Source organism: Phoenix dactylifera, unplaced genomic scaffold, assembly GCF_009389715.1.
Source record: "Phoenix dactylifera cultivar Barhee BC4 unplaced genomic scaffold, palm_55x_up_171113_PBpolish2nd_filt_p 000850F, whole genome shotgun sequence".
Lineage (NCBI taxonomy): Eukaryota > Viridiplantae > Streptophyta > Magnoliopsida > Arecales > Arecaceae > Phoenix > Phoenix dactylifera.
In genome coordinates this window covers 144298-163771 of record NW_024068214.1, presented here as the reverse complement: position 1 = coordinate 163771, position 19474 = coordinate 144298, and positions in this window count along the sequence as shown.

Below are 19474 nucleotides of genomic sequence, written 5' to 3'. Positions count from 1 at the left end.
TGACCCATCCTAGTGGGAGTTTCCACTAGATTAATTGATTTTGATGGTTAAAATGAGGTTAAAATAGAGTTTCTATTCAATGATCATCAAATCAGATCCCAACTAGGTGATTTTCCCTCATTTGGCACGGTTATAGCATGATTTTTAAGTGCGTGCCAAGGTTAGAGACGACTCGAGTAAGTTTCAGAGCCGGCTCCTAAGGGGGAGTCGACTCGCGCATTTGGGGGAGTCGACTCGCAAAGTTGGCAGCTGAGGGGGAGTCGACTCGCACATTGTCGGGAGTCGACTCGAAGTCTACAGGCGCATAAGGAGAGTCGACTCGCGCATTTTCTGGAGTCGACTCGAGGTCGAGTCGACTCGCAGTCGGGATCCGACTTTTTAACCCTAGGTTTGTCGTTTCGCAAACACTTTTTCTCAAGCCGCCACTGTTCACAAAGCCCTAGAGTCGACTCCTAGGTCATCCTCGATCGTCTCCAAGCCCTTTTCCCGTCGATTCTTCGCCGGACATTGAGTTTCCGTCCGTTCCTAGGTCTTTTCAGGTCAGTCCCGAGCTTCCTCTATCGATCCTTCTTCGTTCTCTAGGTTTTCATCTCGTTTAGGTCAAGATGCCTCGCAAGGGAGTTGTTAGAAAGAGGTCCCGTCCCGTGGCCGGTCCCGAGCGGCGCTCCAAGGCGCGGCACGATCCCGCGAGGCAACCTCCTCCGGATCGTTCCCCGCCTAGGGTGGTTCATGTTAGGCCGTTGGCCGGGAAGGCCGTCACCTCCGGGAGGTATGTCACTTTCGACTATCTCTCCCGGGAAGGATTCACCATAGGCGATAGGCTTAGAGCCCAGGGTCTAGAGTACTTCCTCACCCTGGACCTTCCCACCTATCCTGGCCTAGTTCAAGAGTTCTACAGTACCGTCCATCGGGGAGATGGAGGTATTGAGGGCACGGTATTAGGTGTCCCATTGCGTGTCACAGAGGACCTCATTGCCCATATCCTCCACCTTCCATTAGTAAGGGTGGCTCCTGCACATCCTGAGGATAGATTTGAGGCCCTTACGATCGTCTTAGGGCATCCACCTCAGTCTCCCCTAGATGAGGTATCTGCTAGCTCACTTCCTATTGAAGTGAGAATCCTTTTGAGCATTTTGTCCAGGTCTATCTTCCCTAAGACAGGGAGATTTGATTTTGTGAATGAGAGGGACCTAGCTATTATGTCTTACATTCTTCAGGACACCCCGGTCAACTTTCCCAAGCTCATTTATAGGTATATGTGTGAGCCCCTGGATAGACCTAGGCTCTCCCTCCCATACGGAATGATATTCACTCTTCTCTTTAGGCAGTACGAAATTTCCATTCCTGAGAAGGAACCCTCTCGTGCCTTGCGATGGACTGATCGCTTGGGTACGGGGACCATGCACAGGATGGGATTTCGGAAGAGAGAAGGGATCTGGGTTAGGAAGTCCACTCTCACCGCTCAGACCACCAGACCATCACCCAGTCCTGAGCCAGATTCTGACTACCCAGAGTTCCCAGACCATCCAGACCTTCCATCCACTCCTCCTGCTCCTACCACCTCTGCCGGACCTTCCTCCTCAGCTCCACCATCTATGGAGGTCCGTATTGATCCAGAGCAGCTCCGGGAGCTGCGGCAGGAGATCGTCCGAGATTTGAGGGACGAGCTGCTCCGGGAGCTCCGAGGTTCCGTGCCAGCTCCCACTCCTGCACCCACTCCATCCTCAGCATTGGTCCCATCCTTGACAGCCGTGACAGACATGACGGCTGAGGTGCGGCAGGAGATCTACAATATTAGGACCCTGGTGCAGGCCCAGTTCCACAGCATGAGCGAGGTCACGAGCACCACGAGGAGGATGCGGGATGACATCCGCCGTGACATGCACACCACCACCGAGGGGGCCGAGCGCTTGTTGAATGTGCTCATCGACAAGCTGGACGCACTTCAGACCTCGGTGACTGGGCTTCAGACGTCGGTGACTGAGCTCTCCACTACACATAGCAGAGCCACCACGTCTATTATCACGCAGCTGGGCCATGTTACAGAGGCAGTCGCCCTCCTCATGGAGCAGAACCGATTGAGAGGAGGAGTCACATCCTCGAGAGGAGGAGCTACATCCTCCAGAGGAGGAGATGTATCCTCGAGAGGGGGAGCTACATCCTCCAGAGGAGGAGATGTATCCTCGAGAGGGGGAGCCACATCCTCCAGAGGAGGAGATGTATCCTCGAGAGGGGGAGCCACATCCTTGAGGAGGTCATAGATGATTTTGAGTTGTGTTTTGTCTTCTTTTGTATTGTTCTTGCTTTACCTATTGTATGCTCAAATGTATTCACCTTCATATCAATACAATGAGTAGACATCTTATCTTCATTTCTGTGCCATTTGATGATTGACTGTGCCATTTGTGCGATTGATTGTGTGTGATTACCTCCTTTTTGGTATGATGACAAAAAGGGGGAGAAATGTGTAAGTATAAAATATGTAAAAGGGGAGAAATATTAAAAAATATGTAAAAGAAATCAATGGAAATAAATAAAACGATAAACTCTTAAAAACACACATAAATTTGTTCTAAGTGGATTCGGTACCTCGAGGCTCATTATCTCTCTTTTGGGGCTCCTAATGGAGTAATCTCCAGAATCTATTCAAGGGATATTCGGAGATTAGCTGAATCCTACTCAAGAACAAATTGACAGATTTTCCCTCTAAAAACAAAAATTTTAGTTCAAAAATTTCAAAGCATTAAAAGGAAATTCAGAAAATCAAAACATAGTTGAATGCATATGTTGAGGGGGAGAATCTGAATTTTAATCAAGCTAAATCATTAATGTCATATAAGCCAAACAATTGATTGCAGAATATGAAGGCTTATATAATTCCAAATGAAAGGGGGAACTTTAACTCCGAAATTTAATGTTTCACTCCTTTCAAACTTGGATAAATTAAATTATCAGACATTTGAATTCATTTATGGAGTTTATTTCATTATTTACTGAGCAACTCATTTTACATATACTCAAAGTTTTGTCATCATCAAAAAGGGGGAGATTGTGGAGTGATTGATTAAAACCCCGTTTGATTTTGATGAGCTCAAAGCATTTGAGTATATCTTGTGATTACTAATGAATTCAATTGAGTGCTTCAGTGAAAATCCTGTCCAAGTGTCTCTAGACTTGGTTCATAGCATTTTGGATAAGTTAAGAAGTCTGCATGAACCAATGTCTGAGATACGAGTCGACTCCCGAGTTTCACGAGTCGACTCCAAGCGTATCAAGGTCACTGGCACGAGCTCGAGTCGACTCCTGATCAGTACGAGTCGACTCCGACTGAAAACAGACAGAAGGACAGAAGAGCAGTTTTTCAGGTCTGAGATTCGAGTCGACTCTAGTGGAATGCGAGTCGACTCCCAGCGGTACACAAAGAAAAAGTCAGAGAGCGTTTTATGGACTCTGAGATTCGAGTCGACTCCCGCAGTACGCGAGTCGACTCCGAGACTGTGCGACCATCGACAGACAGAAGACCATGTTACTGCCTCTGAGATTCGAGTCGACTCCCAGACAGCTCGAGTCGACTCCAAGACAAGCTTCACGTCAAAAGGCAGAAGACCAACTTTCGGAAACTGAGAGCCGAGTCGACTACAAGGAAGTTCGAGTCGACTCCAAGACTGGATGAGCCAAAAGACAGAGAATCGGGAGTTCGGGCTCTGAGATTTGAGTCGACTCCCAGGACAGTCGAGTCGACTCGAGTGGACAAAATTCAAATTTGGATCCACGGACTACAGAGGATGAGCCGACTCCAAAATTGCCAGGTCAGCGTCAGAAGTTGGCGAGTCGACTCCGGGTCAAGACGAGTCGACTCCCAGTCAAGACGGCAACTTTAATTCAAACTGGGAACAGTTGCCGAGTCGACTCCGGAAAAGCTCGAGTCGACTCCTGCTACAGCCGAGTCGACTCCTGATCGCGCGAGTCGACTCCAACCTACCAACGGTCACATTGTCAGGCTGCGCAGAGTGTGCAGAACGGCCAGAAAAAGCAGAGTAACGGCTAGTTTCCGTGGGGGTTGGCTTAAATAGCCACAGAAGACTGTAGCAAGGTAGAGAACACACATTCCACTCCTAGCATTCAAGTCTTCAAGCTCTCTAAGTGCTCTTCAACGAGAAAAAGAGAAGATCTGCATTTACTGCTCCACCAACATCTTCCCAGCATTCAAAGCTTCCTCCTCCTGCTTTCAAGTCGATCACTCTTTCAAGAGGAGACCGGAGTTCCAGAAGCCACACCTCTTCACCATCTTAAAAGCGTTTGAGGGCTTCTAACTCCTTTACGATTATATTGTTTTAAATCTGCTTTTTGAGAAGCTATTTTCTGTTTTCTTCTATCTCGTGTATTTACTTGATTCAATCGGGGGATTGAATCAAGGGGATTAAGGTTGGTTGGTGAGCCGGTTTAAAACCAACGAGTGTAAGGGTTTGATTGTGAGCCCGGGAAAACAATCGGGGTTGGTTCTAGTCGGTGAGCCTGGGAAAACCGACCGAGTTCGTTGTGAGCTCGTAAAACAACAAGTTCGGTTGTGAGCTTGCAAAACAACCGGCTGTAATCCAAGGGGGTTATAGTGAAATTCCCAAGTGAGACTTGGGGAGTGGACGTAGGAGCAAGGGTTAGCTCCGAACCACTATAAAACTTTGTGTTTGTAGTGCATTGTCTCTCATCTTCTTCCCCACACATTACTCACAGCACTTAGCTTTAATTAAATAACTGGCTATAGTATTTAGTTAATCATCCACAAAGTTTTAATTAGCTAAGTTAATTTAAAAACCCAATTCACCCCCCCCCCTCTTGGGTTGTCTATCTGGGCAACACCCTTGTTTTGTTTTTCTTAAAAAAAAGGGTTTTATAGGAGCAGCCCCTCCTGCGTGCCATTTCACAGCCGCCTGCCTCATTTGGGCGACGTTAGGGGCTTAACAGCATAAAGCCCGAGACGTTTGATTTGTATATTTTTAAAAAAATACAAAAATACATTCTATTTTTTAATTTTCGAAATATAAATATTTTTGGTATGGTTAATTATTTTTAGGAGCAAGCCTAGCAATGTGGTAGGGATGATAGTGGTTACAACAAAGGCAACAGAGACCATTGGTGGAAGTTCTCCAAAGCAACAATGGTGATGGTGATATAATGGCGGCAACAATGACAATGGTGGTAATGGTGGTCGTGGAAAGAGTGCTAACAATTTGGAGGCAGCGACGATGGTAGTGGTAGTGGGATGGTAGTGACACGATAACAATGGTGATAGTAGAAACGACTACAGTAGTGGAGACGCCAATGATATAGCAAAGATAACAATAATGCAAAAGTAGCGTGGCGATAGTAGTAGCAATAAAGGTGGCAATAACGGTGACAACGGTTGCGGCGACGGTGACGATAGAGACAGTATTTGTGGTTGGAAAGAAAAAAAAAACATGAGTTATTTTTGTTTTTAAAAATAGTTACTCACATTTTTTTTCTGAAAATAATGAATGTAACTTTTGAAAATTTTAAAATAGAAATTAAAAAAGTAGTTCAATATATATATATATATATATATATATATATGTATGTATGTATGTATGTATGTATGTATGTTTGTATATATATGTATGTATGTATATATATATATGTGTGTGTATGTTGTGGTTCAAATTTGGCCCGAGAGTGAGCATGCCGGTGGAGTCGAGGGAGCCGCCGATGGTTGAAAGGAGAAGACGAGAGCCACCTCCTGCGCGACGGCCGCGGATCTGCACAATGCCTCACTGGTATTTTCGGTGAGAGCCCTCCGACGATCAAGTTAGAGGGATAAATTTGGTCTAGCCAAAAGTCCCTTAGAAGTTACCTGACCGAGCTATTTATAGTCTCGATGGAGTGGCCCAGGTGGCGGAGGCACTGTTAGCCCTCATCATGGGAGGTATGGCTCTGAGCCGAATAGCGCGCAGCTTAGGCTGGTTGGTGGCGTACGATACTGCTCGTTCTTGAGAACGGTAAGGTGTTGACAGTCACAACAGGGTATGGCCGGAGTAGTCAAGGTGTCGTCTGATTGCTGAAGGCCGATTATAGAGACGTGACACGGTAGTGTTGTGGAGTACGGCCACATAGGTGGGCGTGTAGGCCCGCACATGGGTGCGGTCGTTGGCGAGGCCGAGCTCGTTAAGTAGTCGCATCATGCGTTTGACGAGGTCGGCTTGGCGGGTGCTGGGAGTAGCTCGACTTTCCGAATTCCAAGGCGTGCTCGGTGGAGCGCCCCGAGCTCGAGAGTCGGGGCGTACTGCTGGGGTAGGCGCCCCGAGCTTGGTCGAGGCGGGTCGGCAAATGTCTGGAGGTACCCCGAGCTTGTCGGGGGAGTCGGCGAATATCCGAAGTTGGTGGAGCTTTTGGCGAAGTCCTGAAGTCGAGCTGACTCTGGGCCGAAGTGAAGATTTAGATGATGGTCGTTGACGTTTACTGGGCCGAAACTGAAGGGAATTCGAGCATCGTATGCGCCGATGATTCACCGATTAAGGTGAAAGTATGTAATTTGAAAACAATTTTCAGCAGAATAAAACAGGGCTGTTCAAAATAGCCCATTGCAAACTTTGGATCTGATCCAATCCTACGAAATTCTCAGATGAATCCGCAGGATATGTGATAGAAATATTCATGCATGGATTACATCGTATGTGTTCTTGAATTGAGATCAAATCTCAACTCCAAAAATTGAAAACAGAACACTAACATTTCAGCAGGTTGGTTCTAGCTTGCTGTTCCGCAACCGCACAAGCGTCCAGCCTCTACAAGTAATCCACGCGAGGCCTCTAGATCAATCGGCATCCCGAGGAGTGCTAGCTCGCAGGGATGCAGCAGGTGGCCGAGAGAGAGGGAGAGAACTAGGAGGAAGAGGACTAGCTACCTGTTGCCCAAGGTGACAAGCCAAGAGGGGGGGTGAATTGGGTTTTCTAAAAATTATGTTCCCTAATTTTTACTTTGAATAGAGTGCAGCGGAATAATAAGATGTTATTTACTTAAGCTCTAGGCAATTACAAGTAAAGCAGTGGAAAATTAAGCTAGAGCAATTATACTATGGCTTTAGGGTGCAATTGATCTAAAATTAACTTATAGTTGTATGATCAATTTTAATCTATGTGTATGGTAAGAATGGAGTGGAAGCTAAGCAAATCACTTATAACTCTATAGAAAACAAAGCTAGAGATATTACACAATCAAGCATGAATGTAAGGCATGAAATAGAAGAGATAAGACATCACAAACACAAAGATGTATAGTGGTTCGGTGCACCCCAGCACCTACATCCACTCCCCAAGACCTCTTGGGAATTTCACTATAATCTCTTAGATTACAGTCGGTTGTTTTACAAGCTCACAACCCAACTTGTTGTTTTACGAGATCACAACGAACTCGGTCGGTTTTCACAGGCTCACCGACTCGAACCAACCGATTGTTTTCACGGGTTCACAATCAACCCGGTTGGTTTTCCCCAAAGGCTCACCAACCACAACCTTACAACGTTGGTTTTTCCCTTTGGCTCACCAACAAACCTTAACCCCTTGATTCAATCCCTTGATTGAATCAAGTTACAAGATATTAGAATAAAGGTTTAAAACAAATCAAAGCTTCTTAAACAAGCAAATATAACAATATAAACAATGGAACCCGCAAGAACCCTTTTAGCCGTTGGAAGCGTGGGAGATGATGGTTCTTCCGATGTGGATCGCGTTGGCTTGGATGTGAGCTTTGAATGCCGAATGGGAGTGAGTAGTTGAGCACGAAATCAGTTGGGAAGGCTTGAATGCACTTGATTTCTCCTCTTGAAAGCTCTAACTCCCTTGAACCTCTTTTTCTTTCTTCTCTCTTGAATGATCTTGTGTTGGGTTGGTAAGAGGTTGTTTAGAAGCACTTAAGAGGTCCCTTTTATAGCTCAAAAAGCAAATATAGCCGTTAGACACAAACAAGAGACGTTTGAAATTCAAATCAAACCTGAAAAAGTTGTCAGTCGCGTCCCAGGCGCTCCGGGGACGTCTCCACGCTTTACGGGGACGTCTCCGCGCTTCGGGGACGTCTCCGCACTTTACGGGGACGTCTCCGCTTGTTTGCACTTTTTGCATGGGGACGACTCCGCTGCTTCGGGGACGACTCCGCCGTTATATCTCCGAAAAACAAGTCTTCTGAAATTCTCTAAGAGAGTCGACTCCGCTTTTTCAGGGGACGTCTCCGCTGGTCTGCTTTTTACTTGCGGGGACGACTCCGCAGGTGCCGGGGACGTCTCGGCTTGTGCTAGTTCTTCCTGTTTGTGCCAGAGACGTCTCTGAAACTATCAGGAGACGTCTCGGCTATCCCTGAACTTTTTCTTTAGCTCAAAATATTCTTCAATAAATTCATAAAAATTATGGAAACTTGCCTAGACATTTCTTAGCAATATTCTTAATAAAACACATGAATTCCTCAATTAAATAGATAAGATATAATGAAATTTTACTCTAGTGTTTTGCATTCAACAAAACCCATTAGGGGGTCAACAATCTCCCCCTTTTTGATGATGACAAAACACTGAGTATATGCAAAATTTGAAAAATAACATATACACAGTATTTGCTCAGTTTTACAATGTGCATTAATTCAGAATATTCAATTTTCAGTTCTTTCCTTATGCATAAGATTGATCTTAATAGCTCTTGAGCAATTTTAGCATATCAACTGAATTTGAATCAAGTTAAGATGTAAATTGATGAAATATTGATGCTAACAACAATTAAAAACCAAATACTTTTTGACTCCCCCTTTCTTTTCCAGAAGGACAATTGTCTTAAAGCTAATATTCTTCAATTTTATCTTTTCATTTTGTTGATTCTAATTAAAATTTCAAGTATGAGTTTAAATTTTGCATTTTGCATTCCATATTGGTTCTACTCTCCCTTTTTGACAAAACTTGGAGTAAATGCAACACATAAAGCATTATGAGCATACATATACTGCAACACATAAAGCATTATGAGCATACATATACTCAGATATTTCTCCCCCTTTTTGACAACATCAAAAAGATAGTGAAAAGGATAAATGAGCATAGATCAGAGCCATTTTGGATAATTTTAGAGCAAATTATGATGAGAGCGCATCTAATGTGATTCCAAGAAGTTTTCTAATTTGATACCATAGATAGTTTTCTAATCAAGTGTAGGTGTAATCTTCCTTAGGTTAATTCAAGAAGTCCCACAAATGATACTCAAAGAAAACACGAGTGGAAATCTAACCTCTCTTCAATAATAAGTGTGAAAGCTTGTTCATTTAAGATCTTTTGCCCAAGCTATTAAGTATTTTATCAATCATGAGAGCAATTTAATTAATTTTCAGAGTAAAAGATCAAAAACTTATATACTTGAAAAACATATCATTATGTTGGATTATTAATTCTTAATGACTTCAAAGTTCTTTTATGATAATAAGAGCATTGGGGCACAAATACCAAAATATGAAATCATGCAATTCTTAAAGCTCTTTTAAAGACTTTCTTTTATTTCTTTAGAAAATAAGCACAATTTGATACACAGAAAATATGAATTGGCACACAATTTAAGTTCTAAAGATCAAGTCAATTAGGACTCATTAGTGAATATCAAAAATAGATTTTCTATGAGATGCTCAAGAAAATTCAACACATTATTCTCCCTCTTTTTCATTAAGTTAGAGGCTCTTTAAGATCAACTTGCAATTTGGATTGTAATTTTGGTTCATGATTGATGCATAGGATATACTAGCCAAAATAACAAGCCTCAAGGTGTATCGTAAAGATTTTCAGATTTAAGTTTCAGATGATACATATTGGAGAGTATTGGGATCACTTTTCATTTAGTATTCTTTCTCTCTCCTTTAGTTATAGATTTATGCAATTAAGTTCCATAAGAACTCTCCTTCTGAAATTTTATTCCTCCCCCTCAATTGATTATTCCATTTAAGAGTTTAGAATTTGAAGATAATGTTCAATAAAATTGTCAATCTCAAAAATATATTTTCTATAAGTTTCAGCTTATTTTCATAAGACTCAAGGTTTGAGATAAGACAACCTTTATAGAACTCATCTCAAGGTAATTAAAGCATGTCTTTCAACATAAGGAGGTTCATCAAAATCAATCCATAAAAATCAAGGTATGCATCAAATTAAAGTTTCTTTAGGATAAGATACTGAATATCTAAAGCTCCCCCTCAAAAGATGCATTCTTCTTTAATCATTCTTTTCTTTGGTTGAATTTCAGATTTTAGTGATAAACGTTAGTAACACTGAAATTCTATGATATCGAGAATGTAGAGTAATCTAGTATTATTCAAAATTTGTAGCAATTACTCTTTCTAATCCTTTAAGAACAAGGTATGCTTCCTCTTAAACTTTGAGAAAATGTACTGAAATATTAATCAAAATGATTCATTTGAAGCTCAGTTTCTTTCAAAAGCATTTACATTTTCTTTCTTTTAGACTTATTTGAGTGAGGTGAAATATTTCTAGCTTTAAGATCATTCACTCTATTAATGGAGGTCTTTAATAATGTAGGAGAGAAAAACATATAGATGATCATTGAGGTATGTATATTTATAGAATTCAATTTCTTAATCACAGTTTTTCAGCTATGTATACATGAAGCTCAATAAATTTTTTAAATATTAAAATAAGGTCATATATTTTAGAAATATTTACTTGCAATCAAGATCATCGTAAGACATATCATTTGGATCAATACTAGTATACTTTGAAGATAAGAAATGATATGTTTCGGATGCGTATCGGGGCAATCAAAATAAATTCTGTTTTTCTTATATTAACATTTTATTTAGTAATCATATGGAGTTTAAACTTTTATACAAAATCAGATCCTGAATGGCATAGGATTTTCAATAGAGGCTTTCTAAGTCATAATTTGAGACATGTATCTTCCACATTGTGGCTCATCTTAAATTATTACGATTGAAAAATACATATTTCAATACCATTAAAGCACCTTCAGAATCTTTGTATTTATGTTGAGTTTTGGTATGAGTTAGCACATTATATATCAAAGTCTAGCAAGTTGAAAGATAAAACAAATTCAATTCATTTTGCCTAAATAGAGATATCCTTTTCTTCTCCTTTCTACAATTTTATTCGACTTTCAGATTTTAGAGATGATTATGAATGACAAATCTGAAATTTCTTTTCAATAGAACCAAACAAAAGATGTTATGTAGTAACTCAACCATTCAATCAAATTGTCCAAGTATGTAGCATTACAAAATATTGAGAAGCCATAAATCAAGACATCATACCATATGCAAAATATATCATGTGTTAAATCATGCATTAAAATATTAAGAGCAAGCATGTCAAGGATCCAAATCAATATTTTTCAAATAAACTCCCCCTATTTAAATATACTTTTGCACTGATTTCATCCTTAAAGTGTGTTTTCAAGTGATTAGAAAAATTGACTTGATTCTTCTTATATACTTTCATTAACTTTGTCTTTCATTTTTACTTTCTTATGCTCTATATTCTATTTGCTCCCTATCCGGTGGAGTTGGGAAGGGGCACGAGGTACTACCACTAGCCTCCCTCTTGTGCCGTCCCTAATATGCCCTACACCGAATAGTTGGGTCAAATAGTGCCGGGTACTACCACTAGCCTCCCCATTGGCACCATCCCTATGATGAGCAATATAGAAAGGTTAAAATGTTTACTTCAAATCCTCCCTGTTTAAGTGTAATTAATTACGAATTTTATCTCTTCCAAATGTGCTGAATATATTATGCTTGTTTTGCTTTTCCTTAAGATTGGAGTGTTTGCCTCTACTTGGATTTTACTTCTCTTGAATAATATCCATTTTCTTTTCTTTATCTCTCTCTCTTTTTGTTATTCTCAAGTAATTTACACGAAAGAGCAGAATAAAGAATTAATCTTGTGTATCATATATATGTGTATCATGCAAACAACATTTTCATTATGCTCATGGATTTATAATTTCACACAAGTTATTTTAGATCAAAATTTTAAGCATAAACTTGTGTATTTCATGGTTATGACATATGCAAAGATATATTCTAGTTTTGGCGAACCATGAAACAATCTCTAAAAGTATAAGTCAATCAATTATAGACATGATATCAAAAATTAATAATTAAAGACCTTAATCATGCCATAATAAGATTTAAGTTATTGACTTGGCTCAATTAATTTATGAGAGAAGTATCTAGAATTACCATTTCATTCTGCATTCTTCAGTCAAATACCTACTAGATTTCTTATGTATGAACTTTTAGCTGAAGAAGGTCCTCTCTCTTGTTTGCATGTGAATGTTTGTTATATCTTACATGGGGATATCCTTCAAGTTGAGATCTCTCATTTTCTTGCTCAAGGATCCTGCATCATTAACAAACTCCTTTTCTTTCTTGAAAGAGAGTCATTAGTTTCTTCAAGATACAAAACATTCATCCAACATATTTTTTAACTAGATGACTCAATATAAGATATGACAATAGTTGCTTGTTGAGTCACTTTACTCAAGAGATTGCCTAAATATAAGCAAGCACATATCACTTGAACTAAAGAGATAGTTTCATTAACTAAGATGGTTCAAGGACAAGCATGTGAGGCAATGAAAAGATTTATCAAGGTCAAATCAATTTCTTCTTTCCAAAATTGTTTTAGTTTAAATTTTATTTGCTTAAGATAATTATCACTAAGATATGTTAGCTAAGTTTTAGTCAACTTATCTTAAACGGTTGTTTCTATCAAAATTCAGATTATGATTTATTTGTTATCAATGAAATATGATTCATTAAAGTTGGATTGAAGTCTTGCACAAGGACACATAATGAGCATACATTCTGGTCTACTAGCTGTATAATAAAATAATTATTCTATCATGCTTCAATACAGCTTTTAAAATAATAGATCTACTTTGCTCATCCTTTTCAAATTCTACAAGATGGGGTCATAGATATAGCTTCTTCATGCCAATCTTCTATAAGAGTTTTCTTGTGGATTAACGTTGGTCAATGAAGATCCCTTTCCTGTTTGTCTTAATTTGGAGTTTGAGAGAAGATGTTAATTCATTCATCATACATATTTCAAACTCACCTTGCAATATAACTCTTCATTAGTAGAACCAGAAGTGATGTCATTAATGTATACTTTGAGCAAGTAAGATTTCACACATTCTTCTTTTTGTTGCAAAGATTTATCACTAATAATTTCTATCAAAAAGGTTGCTTAAGCTTTTGTATCATTCTTTTGATGCTCGTTCCAAATTATATATTGCTTTAACATATTCATAATGAGTGTTTTCAAATATGGTGGTAATTTAACATACATCTTCTTTAAGTAAGCATATAGGAGTCCATTCTACGCACTCATTTGTTAGAATATAAAGCTCATAGAGCAAGCAAATGATGATCTTTACTTCTAATTATGCAAGAATCTTATCAAGATCTATTTCATCTTTTCTTGATTTAGTCTTTTAATAGTCATCACTTTTTCTTCATTAAGAGCATATCTGAAAAATCCAAGTTGGTTCTAATTATTAACAAGTTTTTCAGATTGTTATATGTAAAAGATTAACCATATACATACATAATTTAATTTTAGTATCTTGATAATAAATCATTAGTCTCATAAAGAATAAAATACCTTGATATTTTTGCACCTAAAAACTTTTCATTGAATACTCTATATGCATTGCTTGATGAACGATATCCAAGAATAGAAATATCTTTATCAGATTTGGCATTATTTTCATAAGAGCATATCAAACATGTACGACTGAAAAATATGAAAGATATGCAATGGTCCATTTTCCAGAAGATCAAAATTTTCATCAACAATAGATTTAATAGAAATCATATGTATGACAAGCAGTGATGATAGTCTTTTTAAAAATTATTTGAGTAGATGACTATCATACATAATTGTCCTTTTTCATTTCTTCAAGAATTCTATTAACTCTATTTTACTTATGGTGTCCTTGGTGCTGAAATCATTGGATTTAATATTATTTTCTGTATAACCTTTATCAGGATTTTGGTTTTCAACACTGTGCCATGATACTCTTTATCTTCACAGTTTGAAAGCCTTTATCATTTAAAACACTTTTACAAGATTTAGTAAATACAGAAAAATACTTCAGTTTTATTTCCCAAGAATAAATCCAATGTAAGCTTTTGAAAAACTTGGAGATGGAAACAACATCTTTAGATTTAGAAATGATTTTTGTTTGTTTCCTTAGCTAGCATGCATAGCAAAACTTTGACCTTTAAGTAGATAATCTAAGTAAACCGATGACAAGGTCTTTTTTAAAATTAGGTCCATACTAGCATAAGGTAAGTTTTCATGCCAAAAAGGATTCTTTGATACATATATTCAAAAACATACCAAGTACACATTCTCATGTTTATGGTCAATAAAAATAATGCCGTGGATAATAATTCTTAATCAAGCATATAGAGAGTTCATAGAGTTATTTTTAATAAATTAATTAATCATTTAGCAACTTATCCAATAGTGAGTAAAGAATGAAGTGATTTGATTATATTTTTTTTTTAAAAGTATTTTCTATATCCCAAAATTAATCAACACATGCAATTCATACTTTAATCAAATACTAGAACAAAAGTAATGATGAGATGCAAGGATTATTAATTTCCTTATTATTATAATTATTATGTTTATTTAAAAAATTACTTTTCATAAATATGTTTTAAGTTTCAATGTGTCTAGAACACCCATTTGTACGAATCTATTTGATCCATGGGTATCTTGGCACATTTATGTCTACGTCCTCATATTTTCATTTTCAGTACCCAAGCTTGCTTGGGTCCTTGAGAGTTAGGACATATGGTTCCTTTTGGAACCCAAATCTGTTTGATAGTAATAACTTTACCATTTGATTTAATTGTGTTAGAACGATAGGTAAAGTTGTTATGCCTGTTCTTTTCATTTTTGAAATAAGTTATCTTATTTAATGGTTTGCTTGATGAATTGATAACCTTTTTCTCTAGAGATTTATAGTTAAGTAAAGGGGTCAAGCCAAGTTTTGATTTATCACAAGCAGCATATTGGCTTTCAAACATCATTTTTAATCGTTCTGAACTTACGGTAAATTTGTTAATAAAAGATTTTAATTGATTAATTTCTTTACTTAAGTTTTGATTTTCTTTAATTAAATTCTGATTTTTCTGGATCAATTGTTCTGAATTTGACCTTAAGATTTCATTTTCAGAATTTAGTTTATCTTGTATTTCATCATTAGAATTTCTTTCTTTTAAAATTTTCAAATTTAGTTTCTTAAGATTTTTATTCTTCATAGCTAATTTTCTACATTCACCATACAGATCATGAAAAGCATTTAAAAGTTCATCATAAGAAAATTCTTCTTGAAAATTATTTGATGTAAAAGTAGATTGAGACTCTACCTTATCTTCTTGTGCCATAAAGCAAAAATTAGTTACCTCTTGTAGTTTCTTGGAGCTAATATCATCATTGTTGCTCCTAACTTTTATTTTCTTGCTTGACTCTTTCTTGCTCAAAGCTTTCCTCCTTTTTATCGCTTTCTTCCTTTCTTCTTGCTTCCTCTTCTTCTTTGTCTTTAGGAAGCTAATTTGCCTCGGAGTCGACTCGGACCTTATTGGAGTCGACTCGGTTAACTTGAGGGTCGACTCTGAGATACTTGGAGTCGACTCGACTGAGGGAGATTCAACACCCTTTTCTGCAGTCTCATAGTTAGTATATGATTGAAGCACATGAGAGCTAATCTGAGATTTATCATAAATATTTTCTAAAGTATTCCAGATCTCCTTAGCAGATAAGCATGCAGAAATTTCATTAAACTTTGTTTTTTGAATAGCACAATACAATATGTTCATAGCATTAGCGTTCAATTGTGCTAAGTCCTTTTCATAAAAAGTTTGAGAGATTGTGTGAGGGTCATTTATTATAATTTTCCATAAATAATAGTTCTGTGATTGAATAAAGATGCGCATGCGTATTTTCCAATGTGCATAGTTTGTGCCATTAAATAGTGGAGGTGTATCAATTGATTGTCCTTCTCCTAGAAAACTATCTATTTGAGTTGTCATGATCTTTGGCTCTAGTCGGTTAAGACTACAAATAATATTTGAGCACCTGCTCTGATACCACTTGTTGCCCAAGGTGACAAGCCAAGAGGGGGGTGAATTGGGTTTTCTAAAAATTATGTTCCCTAATTTTTACTTTGAATAGAGTGCAGCGGAATAATAAGATGTTATTTACTTAAGCTCTAGGCAATTACAAGTAAAGCAGTGGAAAATTAAGCTAGAGCAATTATACTATGGCTTTAGGGTGCAATTGATCTAAAATTAACTTATAGTTGTATGATCAATTTTAATCTATGTGTATGGTAAGAATGGAGTGGAAGCTAAGCAAATCACTTATAACTCTATAGAAAACAAAGCTAGAGATATTACACAATCAAGCATGAATGTAAGGCATGAAATAGAAGAGATAAGACATCACAAACACAAAGATGTATAGTGGTTCGGTGCACCCCAGCACCTACATCCACTCCCCAAGACCTCTTGGGAATTTCACTATAATCTCTTAGATTACAGTCGGTTGTTTTACAAGCTCACAACCCAACTTGTTGTTTTACGAGATCACAACGAACTCGGTCGGTTTTCACAGGCTCACCGACTCGAACCAACCGATTGTTTTCACGGGCTCACAATCCAACCCGGTTGGTTTTCCCCAAAGGCTCACCAACCACAACCTTACAACGTTGGTTTTTCCCTTTGGCTCACCAACAAACCTTAACCCCTTGATTCAATCCCTTGATTGAATCAAGTTACAAGATATTAGAATAAAGGTTTAAAACAAATCAAAGCTTCTTAAACAAGCAAATATAACAATATAAACAATGGAACCCGCAAGAACCCTTTTAGCCGTTGGAAGCGTGGGAGATGATGGTTCTTCCGATGTGGATCGCGTTGGCTTGGATGTGAGCTTTGAATGCCGAATGGGAGTGAGTAGTTGAGCACGAAATCAGTTGGGAAGGCTTGAATGCACTTGATTTCTCCTCTTGAAAGCTCTAACTCCCTTGAACCTCTTTTTCTTTCTTCTCTCTTGAATGATCTTGTGTTGGGTTGGTAAGAGGTTGTTTAGAAGCACTTAAGAGGTCCCTTTTATAGCTCAAAAAGCAAATATAGCCGTTAGACACAAACAAGAGACGTTTGAAATTCAAATCAAACCTGAAAAAGTTGTCAGTCGCGTCCCAGGCGCTCCGGGGACGTCTCCGCGCTTTACGGGGACGTCTCCGCGCTTCGGGGACGTCTCCGCGCTTTACGGGGACGTCTCCGCTTGTTTGCACTTTTTGCATGGGGACGACTCCGCTGCTTCGGGGACGACTCCGCCGTTATATCTCCGAAAAACAAGTCTTCTGGAATTCTCTAAGAGAGTCGACTCCGCTTTTTCAGGGGACGTCTCCGCTGGTCTGCTTTTTACTTGCGGGGACGACTCCGCAGGTGCCGGGGACGTCTCGGCTTGTGCTAGTTCTTCCTGTTTGTGCCAGAGACGTCTCTGAAACTATCAGGAGACGTCTCGGCTATCCCTGAACTTTTTCTTTAGCTCAAAATATTCTTCAATAAATTCATAAAAATTATGGAAACTTGCCTAGACATTTCTTAGCAATATTCTTAATAAAACACATGAATTCCTCAATTAAATAGATAAGATATAATGGAATTTTACTCTAGTGTTTTGCATTCAACAAAACCCATTAGGGGGTCAACACTACCCTTTCCTTCAATCTTTTTTTTTTCCCTTTCTTTTTCTTACAACATGAACTCTCAAAGATCATTTCACTCTTTCCCAACCGGTGTCAAAACACCAAATACTCTAAGCCAGATCTTTTTTTCTCTCTCTACAAAGATGGCAGCCATCTCCCCTATTTATAGAGGGAGAGGAAGTCCAACAAAGGGGCTTACTTGCCACATGTCAAACATGCATGATGCCACGTGTCCTGGTGCTCATGATGGCCTATAAAGCTCTCATGAAGTGTGATTGGATGGCTATGAGAAAGAATCTCAGTCTAGGGGATGAGGTGCCCTGGAGGGTGGAGGTGGCACACATGCACTGTGCCACATGTCCAGGACACGAGCCCCGCAGGCTGGATGGATAAGCCAATCCAAGGTGTGAAGTATCCTGTAGGGTGGAGGTGGCACACATGCACTGTGCCACATGTGTTAGATGTATGCCCTAGAAGCCAATTTGGCTGACACATTGTTGATTCTAGGGACATAATTTTGTACTTGACTATTTATTATTGAATAAATAAAAGGCATCTTTTTCATTCATATTGTTTATGTGTCTATGAATCGTCCAAGAAATTAATAAGATGATGATACATATTCTCAAGAGTTGAGAATTTGAGCCATGTATCATTGGTGATTAATTTCTAAATGCTCCTGATCAAAGGATCATCACGAGGACGGTGATCGATCCGATCAGTGCACAGATCACTCTCCTTCTGGATGGACGAGACTTGAGTCCACAGTGTAGGGACACTGAAGTGATAGTGCAGGTGCTTGTTAGAGAACAAGGGTACTGAGCGTGACCAATACAAGAAGTCACTTGGATGTCTATCCACTCGTCAGTGACTTGCTTGATGTTGCAGTAGTGTGACTGGTCCTTTGACCTGCGGTGCTTCGGCTACTCACAGTGAGGTTATTGTAGTTTGACTGCACACATACATGGTCTCTAGCCATATGGGTCCATGCAGTGTAGATTGGCTGCAGTAAGTTCACTGTAGGAGTAGGGTATGCACCTATATGGAATCTATCGACCTTGATAGATAAGGAGAGATCCTATGTGATTTATAAGACTGAGTTCGTAAGACCTCGGCCGGGGCAGTATACACAGTGGAGAAAGAGTTTTTCACTATCGAACTCGAGTCAAATAAATCTTGACATATGACAGACGATGGGGTTTGACGAGTTGTCCATGACCTCCGTCCTGTAGGGATCCACGATAGTAGGACTGTATCACATGTTAACTGCACCTAGAGGTTCATCATTCCATTCTGCTGGGTAGCCACTACATGCTGCTAGGTGTCACTGGTGGATGGTGGGACTTATAGGGATTATCTTGATGATCGATAAACCCTAATGAGTTGAGTTGGAATCGTTCCAACCCATTGAAAGGAGTTTTCAATGATATAGTGATAGAGATCACAATATATCTCACTACCAGTCAGAATAGAACCTATGGGGTCACACACACTAGAAGTATTGACCGATCCGATGGTTGAAATCGTGATTAGGAATCACAAGAAATCAATTTGATTGATAAGAAGTTGAAGAAGAAACAAAGGGAATTAATTAATTAGACTTAAACACAAATCCTACTTCAGGAGGGATTCCTAGAGTCCTAATTGGATTAGGGCTGGGAATCCTAGTTGGA